The following is an 8923-nucleotide window of genomic DNA, read 5'->3' as shown; positions in this document are numbered from 1 at the left end:
GCCGCCCCCGCCGCCCCTTCTCGCCCTCCGACGCGCCTACAACTCCCGGCAGCCCCCGCGCTCTTCCCCCCCCGGCAGGCCTACAACTCCCAGCAGCCACCGCGCCCCTGCCCGCCCCTCCCCCCTTCCGCCTCTCGCCCTCCGACGCGCCTACAACTCCCGGCAGCCCCCGCGCTCTCCCCCCCGGCAGGCCTACAACTCCCGGCACCCCCCGCCCCGCTGCCCGCCCCCCTTCCGCCTCTCGCCCTCTGACGTGCCTACAACTCCCGGCAGCCCCCGCGCTCTCCCCCCCGGTAGGCCTACAACTCCCGGCAGCCACCGCGCCCCTGCCCTCCTGACTCCGGTTCTCTCCCTCGGAACAGCCTACCACTCCCGGCAGCCCCCGCGCTCTCCCCCTGACAGGTCTACAACTCCCAGCAGCCACCGCGCCCCTGCCCTCCTAGCTCCCGTTCTCTCCCTCGGACCAGCCTACCACTCCCGGCAGCCCCCGGGCTCTCCCCCCTGACAGGCCTACAACTCCCAGCAGCCACCGCGCCCCTGCCCGCCTGGCTCCCGTTCTCTCCCTCGGGCCAGCCTACAACTCCCGGCAGCCCCCGCGCTCTCCCCCGACAGAACTACAACTCCCGGCAGCCCCCGCGCCCCCCCCGCCCGCCCGCTTCCGGTCCAACTCCATGACAGGCTTTCCACTGTCTGGAGTTGAAGACAGATGCCTCCCACGCTCTCTGCCCGCCCCACTCTGGCTCTGTGGGTGACAGGCCTTTAACTCCCGGCATCCTCTGCCCGCCCCACTTTGGCTCTCCGAGTTGATCCCGGCATCCCCCGCGCTCTGCCCACCCCACTCTGGCTCTCCCCCTATGACAGGCCTTCAAACTCCCTGCATTCATTCATGCATTCATTCATTCATTCAGTAGTATTTATTGAGCGCTTACTATATGCAGAGCACTGTACTAAGCACTTGGAATGAACAAGTCAGCAACGGAGACGGTCCCTGCCCACTGACGGGCTCACAACAGCGTGGCTCAGTGGAAAGAGCCCAGGCTTTGGAGTCAGAGGTCATGGGTTCCATTCCCTGCTCTGCCCCTCGTCAGCTGTGTGACTGTGGGCGAGTCACTTCACTGCTCTGGGCCTCAGTTACCTCATCCGCAAAATGGGGATTAACTCAGAGCCTCACGTGGGACGACCTGATGACCCCGTATCTCCCCCAGCGCTTAGAATGATGTTGATATTTGTTAAGCGCTTACTACGTGCCGAGCACTGTTCTAAGCGCTGGGGTAGACACAGGGTCATCAGGTCGTCCCACGTGGGGCTCACAGTCTTAATCCCCATTTTACAGATGAGGTCACTGAGGCCCAGAGAAGTGAAGTGACTCGCCCACAGTCACACAGCTGACAAGTGGCCGAGGGGGGATTCGAACTCATGACCTCTGACTCCAAAGCCCGGGCTCTTTCCACTGAGCCACGCTGCTTAGAACAGTGCTCTGCACATAGGAAGCGCTTAACAAATACCCACATTATTATTATTATTATTATGGGTTCGATTTCCGGCTCTGCCACTTGTCAGCTGTGTGACTGTGGGCAAGTGACTTCGCTTCTCTGGGCCTCAGTTACCTCATCTGTCAAATGGGGATTAACTGTGAGCCTCAGGAGGGACGACCTGATGACCCTGTATCTCCCCCAGCGCTTAGAACAGCGCTCCGCGCATAGTAAGCGCTTAACAAATACCAACATTAGTATTATTAATCGTCACAATAAAAATGAATAGTTTAAGGCACATTCTATTTTAACATTTACCCAATACAGCTCTCAAGAGACCTTCTTATGAATGTCCATATTCTTACTCTGTTCACTTAAAGTAAGAATCCCAGTTCTTTGACACTGTTGCTCCTCCCCCTCTCCCGTCCCATCCCCTCAGCACTGTACTCGTCCGCTCAACTGTCTACATCTTCATTACCCTATTTATTTTGTTAATGAGATGTACATCACCTTGATTCGATTTATTTGCTATTGTTTTAATGAGATGTTCTTCCCCTCGGTTCTATTTATTGCCATTGTTCTTGTCTATCTCCCCCGATTAGGCCGTAAGCCCGTCAAAGGGCAGGGACCGTCTCTATCTGTCACCGACTTGTCCATTCCAAGCGCTTAGTACAGTGCTCTGCACATAGTAAGCGCTCAGTAAATACGAATGAATGAATTTAGCTGACAGGACACGCTCCGACACTGTTTATGTGCAGCAGCAGAGAGGCAGTGTTGCCTCCTGGATAGTAATAATAATAATAATTGTGGTATTTGCTAAGCGCTTACTATGTGCAGAGCACTGTTCTAAGCACTGGAGGGTTACAAGGTGCTCAGGTTGTCCCACGTGGGGCTCACAGTTTTAATCTCCATTTTACAGATGAGGGAACTGAGGCACAGAGAAGTGAAGTGACACGCCCAAAGTCACACAGCGGGCAAGCGGCGGAGCCAGGATTAGAACCCATGACCTCTGGCTCCCAAGCCTGGGCTCTTTCCACTGAGCCACACTGATAGTACAAGAGCCAAGGAGTCCTAGGTTCTAATCCTGGCTCTGTCACGTCTTACCGTGTGCCGTTGGACAAGTCACTTAACCTCTCCGTGCCTACCCCATCTACCTCATCTGTAAAATGGAGATTAAATCCTACTCCCTCCTACGTACGCTGTGAGCGCCACGTGAGACAGGGAGCTCTGGCTCTCTCCCTGTGGCAGGTCTTCAACTCCCGGCATCCTCTGCCCGCCCCACTCCGGCTCTCTCCCCGTGACAGGCCTCCAACCGACATATTAATAATAATGATGTTGGTATTTGTTAAGCGCTTACTACGTGCCGAGCACTGTTCTAAGCGCTGGGGGAGATACAGGGTAATGAGGCTGTCCCCCGTGGGGCTCACGGTCTTCATCCCCATTTTCCAGATGAGGTCACTGGGGCCCAGAGAAGTGAAGTGACTCGCCCACAGTCACACAGCTGACAAGTGGCGGAGCCGGGATTCGAACCCGTGACCTCCGATTCCCAAACCCGGGCTCTTTCCACCGAGCCACGCTGCTTCTGGACCAGCCGGCCAGCGGATATTTGCCCTTCGGCTCTGCCCATTTCAAACCTCCGGCCCCCGGGGCCACCGGCCCGACCCCTTCCCCGCAGGCCTCGGGGGGAGACCAGCCTCGCCCCCTGCCCTCCCCTAGCCTCCACCCCGAACCTCTTCACCCACCCCGGGGCCGCCGGATTTGCCCTGATGATCTTACTGTCCACCGAACTAATAATATATTATATTATGGTATTTGTGAAGCGCTTACTATATGCCAAGCACTGTTCTGAGCGCTGGGGTAAATACAAGGTAATCAGGTTGTCCCCCCCGTGGGGCTCACCGTCTCAATCCCCGTTTTACAGATGAGGTGACCGAAGCCCAGAGAAGTGAAGTGACTTGCCCCGGGTCACACAGCAGACAAGGGGGGGAGCCGGGATTAGAATCCACATCCTCCGACTCCCAGACCCGTGCTCTTTCCACTGAGCCACGCTGACTCTGTACTAAGCGCTGGAATCGATGCGCCCAGGACCGGACTGGACGCGATCTCGGGGCGAGAAGCAGCGTGGCCTGGTCGAAAGAGACCCGACCTGGGAGTCAGAGGACCCGGGTTTGAAGTCTGACTCCTTCACGTGCCCGCTGTGTGACCTTGGGCAAATCACTTCCCCTTGCTGTGCCTTAGTTATCTCATCTGGAAAACGGGGGATTAATAATAATAATAATAATAATAATGTTGCTATTTGTTAAGCTCTTAGAGAAGCAGCGTGGCTCAGTGGAAAGAGCATGGGCTTTGGAGTCAGAGGTCATGAGTTTGAATCCCAGCTCTGCCACTTGTTAACTGTGTGACTGTGGGCAAGTCACTTAACTTCTCTGTGCCTCAGTTCCCTCATCTGTAAAATGGGAAGTAAGACTGTGAGCCCCATGTGGGACAACCCGATTCCCCTGTGTCTACTCCAGCGCTTAGAACAGTGCTCTGCACATAGTAAGCGCTTAACAAATAGCAACAAAAATATGTGCCAAGCGCTATTCTAAGCGCTGGGGTAAATACAAGGTAATCAGATTGTGCCACCTAAGGCTCACCAGCCCATCCCCATTTTACAGAGGAGGTAACTGAGGCACAGAGAAGCTAAGTGACTTGCCCACCTGACAAGCGGCAGAGCGGGGATTAGAACCCACGACCTCTGACTCCCCAGCCCGGGCCCTTTCCCCTGAGCCACGCTGCTTCTCCAAGTCTGTAAGCCCCTGAGGGTAAGGGACTGTGTCCGGCCTATTTTATATCTACCCCAGCACCTAGTACAGTGTCAGGCACATGGTAAGCGCTTAACAAATACTATTTTTGAAAACAAAACCACCAGACTCATTTGTCTCAGCCCGTGCTGCTCGTCAGCGGGAACGACAGTCAAGGAAACAGCATCGGCGTATTGAGAAGGCAGACGATTTAGAGATATAGATATATATTTTTTCTTTTTTAAACCTCAGTCTTTACAAAATCAGCCACGGGAGATCAACAAGCAGAGCAGATGGAGAGCTCGGTGTGCGGAGGGGGAGGCGGAAGGGGCACCGCTGGGGGAAGCCATCGACTGAACACCAGGGAAGGAAATGATCGGAGAAGACGCGAGATAGAAGAGATGGCGTTCAAATCACCAGCGCCTCACGGCGTGTCTCCTCAGAAACCGAAACGGCGGGCAGGCGGGTTGGATTATTGCTTTTAAGAACTCCCAGAGGCCCGGGCGTCTAGAGTAGGAACCGTACCCGGGGTGCAAGAACCTATTAAAAAAGAAAAGAAACTCCGGGCCGGCCTGAAAACTCCCAGACGGGTCAGGTTAGCCGGGAGAGCTGGAAACCGGCGGTCAAGCGGTGTGTCAGACGCTTCCCGGGTCGAGCGCCGTGCCTTTTTGGAGGGAACGCGCTCTCAGACCAACCTGATATTCTTCTCCCGCTCCCCCGACCTGGGGTGGGAGGCTGTAGATTCTCTCCCGGACCCGGGGGGAACGCCCCATCAGCGGCTCGGGGGGAGGATAGAGGTCGTCTCAAGGGCGGGATGCAATGTGGGACCTTCCTGAGCGGGGAAACAGAGGTGGACGGATCCACGGACTGTACTGGGCACTTACTGTGTGCAGAGCACTATTCTGAGGTGCGTGCGCGGGTACTAGACGCCTACGGTGTGTGTGCGGGTCAAGCAGTGTACCGAGGACTTAGCGACTATAGAGCACTGTACTGGGTTACCTACCGTGCGCGACGCTCTCCTGAGTTCCTATTATGTACAGAACGATATTCTGAGTTGTGCGTGCGAGTGACGCTACTGGACACCTACTGGGCAGGTGTTAAACACTGTACTGAGCGCCTATTTTAGGCCGAGCACTGTACTGGGCACTTACTACATGCAAGGAATCGTACAGACTGTGCGCAGGGTGTCGTACTGAGCTCCTACCGCGGGCAGAGGGATATAGTGGGCGCCTACTATGTGCCGAGGGATCGGCTGGGGGCAGAACTACTGTGTCCTCGGCACTGTCTGGAGTCTACTAGTGAGCACTGACTGTGAGCAGAACATTGTCCCGGGGGCCGGTATATACAGAGCACTGGATTGAGCATTGTGTATAGAGCACCGGGTTGGGTGCCGGAGCACTGTACTGAGTGTCAAGGGAGGGAGAGCACTGTTCTGGGTGCCTCCAGAGCACCTTCAGTCCCCTGGGAGCCCGTCTTTTCACTAACAGCGTCGTAGCCAACACGCGGCGTCTCTAGACTAAGCGCGTGGTGGGCGGGCGGACGCGTCTATCATTTCGTTGTACATTCCCAAATACTTAGCCCAGTGCTGTGCACGCATTAAGGGCTCAATAAATAGCAGGGAAGGAATGAATGAATTAGGATTGATTGATTAATTAACGCGCGCAACCCCACTGTGAAGCTCTTTGGATCCAGTGTGCCGTGGGTTGGGAAGGATGGCGGATATTAATGCCCCCCTTGCTCTTATTACTAGGCAGCGTGGCTCAGTGGAAAGAGCAGGGGCTGGGGAGTCAGAGATCACGGGTTCAAATCCCGACCCCGCCGCCTGTCAGCTGGGGGACTTTGGGCAAGTCACTGAACTTCTCTGGGCCTCAGTTCCCTCATCTGTAAAATGGGGATTCAGACTGTGAGCCCCACGTGGGACAACCTGATCGCCTTGTATTCTCCCCGGCGCTTAGAACAGTGCTTTGCACATAGTAAGCGCTTAACAAATACTAACATTATTATTATTAGAGCCCGGGCCCGGCGGTCAGAAGGATCTGGATTCTAATTCCGACTCCTTGACTGCTGGGTGACTTGGTGGAAGTCTCCTCACTCCTCTGGGCCTCAGGGACCTCAGCTGTAAAATGGGGATTGAGACTGTGAGCCCCACGGGGGATGTGGATTAGGTCCAACCTGATGATCTTTACTCTCTACCCCAAGGCTCCCGGCACATAGTAAGCGCTTAACGAGTACCACTTCGAAAGTGCGAATTCCAGATGGGGGCAGGGCTTTGAGCAATGGTTTAAAGCAAAAAGGAGCCCTTAGAACAGTGCTCTGCGCCTGGTGGGCGCTCAATAAATACCTATCCCACAACTCCGATCAAATCCAGCCCATCGAAGCATGCCGGGGGGGGGTTCTCAGTGGGATCCGAAAAGAGACACCTCCTCTAAGAAACCTTCCCTGATTAGACTTCCATTTCTCACTTCTATCCGCATCCTGTAAGAACCTGATATCTGCCCCGTTCCCAGCCCCACGGCACTGAGAGCCCGGGCTTGGGAGTCAGAGGTCATGGGTTCGAATCCCGGCTCTGCCACCTGTCAGCTGTGTGACCGTGGGCAAGTCACTTCGCTTCTCTGGGCCTCGGTTCCCTCACCTGTCAAATGGGGATGGAGACTGGGAGCCTCCCGTGGGACAACCTGATGACCCCGTACCTCCCCCAGCGCTTAGAACGGTGCTCTGCACATAGTAAGCGCTTAACAAAGACCAACACTATCATTATTACTTCCGTCTCCCCCTTTTACACTTTCAGCCCGTTGTTGGGCAGAGATTGTCCCTATCGGTTGCCGAATTGTACATTCGAAGTGCTCAGTAGAGTGCTCTGCACCCAGTAAGCGCTCAGTAAATACGACTGAATGAAAGAAGTTCTCTGTACTCTCCCTTTCCTCCATCAGCAATGGATTTGAATGTCTGCCTTCCCCTCCAGACTGTAAATTACTTGTGGGCAGGGAACATATCTACCACCTCTAGTAGAAATAGTATTTATCAAGCGCTTACTGGATGCGGAGCCCTGTACTAAACGCCGGAGGAGAATACGCAGGTGGGAATTAAACACGGTCTCCGTCTTCTACTATACTGTCCTCTCTCAAGGGCCTAGTCGGGTCTTAGCGTATTTATTGAGCGCCTACTGTGAGCAGGGCACTGTATTAAGCGGTTGGGAGAGTTCAATATAACAGACATACATGCTGTGCCTGGCGTACGGCAAACGCTCAATAAATTCCATTGACTGATCGATTGGAATCCCCCCGATTGATTGATCGGAATCCCACTGATTGACTGACAGCAGTTGGGTGCTTCTGCCCCATCAGGGCATGTATACCCATTAGATCACGTACACTAACTCAGTATACTCAGTGCTCTGCCCAGTGCTCGGCCCAGGTGAATTGCTAAATAAATACTGTCGACTGATTGATTTAATTAGAATACTAGCAATTATAATACCTATTGAGCCCCTATTGAGCCTTCTGCCCTGAAGTAGGCACAAGATGAAGAAGTGCCCTGCCTACCAGGAGCTTAGACTCTTAATGGCGGTGAAGAATAAAAAACTAAATAAGTAGAAGACTATGTTTAAAAACCACTTCCTCCAGGAAGGCTTCCCTGATTAATCTCCCTCTTCCCAGGTTGTTCTAATCCGATCACACCTCTAGAATTTGTATACAAACACGTATATATATATATATACACCTACATATATGTATACATACATGTACACATACATGTCTATATATACATATTTATGTATCTCGATTTAACGTTCATTTTCATTTCCACTTATTCATCCTCCAGTTCTGGCTACTGACAGTTAAATCTCTCTTCTTTCTCCGGTTCTATTTGCAAATAATTTGCCTGGGCCTATTGCCCCCTATCAGCTTCTAATCTCTTTAAGGCAGGGTCGATAAATCGATGGTATTTATGGAGTGTTTACCGGGTGCAGAGCGCCGTGCTCCGGAGCACTTGGGAGCCTGCGGCCTCTTGCTCCCGACGGACTCTCTCCCCCTCGACAAGCGCTTAGCGCCGTGCTCACGGTAAGAGCTCAACCAACGCTCCCGAGGGCACTTCCAGCCAGAACTGGTTTGCTTCTCACAGATTCTCCCAGCGTGGGGATCCGGCAGAAACCCGAAGAGATGGGACACGGGCTTCCACTCGAATAAAAATCTAGGAGGGTTGGGGCGTAGCCAACGCCAGGAGGAGGCGGCGGGAGGAGATCCCGGCATCCTTCAGGAGCCCGGAAGAGGAGCGGGTGGGTGTTTGCGGCCCAGGCGGCGGGGGGATTGACTACACCCTGTCATGGGGACGCTTTCACAGCTTCTCCCCTCCACCGCCATGCCGCGGGCAAGTACGTCCCCTCCCAGGCTCCGGGAGGCCCTGGCGGAGGGACGCCGTGGGGCAGGGGGCACGTCCCGGGTGGCGGGCATCCTAAGATACCCCCTTATCTCCGCCACCCCCCCAGCTTGCCAGCCGGAGCCCACCCGAAAGGGACAGTGGACCATGGGGGAAGAAGGGTTCTGGCAGAGAAAACCCGCGGCCTAGTGGACAGAGCCCAGGCCCGGGAGTCAGAAGGACCTGGGTTCTAATCTGACTTCCCCGCCTTGTCCGCCGTGTGACCTTGGGGCAGTCACTTCACTTCTCTGG

This window comes from Ornithorhynchus anatinus, chromosome 21 (assembly GCF_004115215.2).
Source record: "Ornithorhynchus anatinus isolate Pmale09 chromosome 21, mOrnAna1.pri.v4, whole genome shotgun sequence".
NCBI lineage: Eukaryota > Metazoa > Chordata > Mammalia > Monotremata > Ornithorhynchidae > Ornithorhynchus > Ornithorhynchus anatinus.
The sequence above is the reverse complement of the archived record's forward strand: the minus strand, read 5'-3'. Positions refer to the sequence as shown.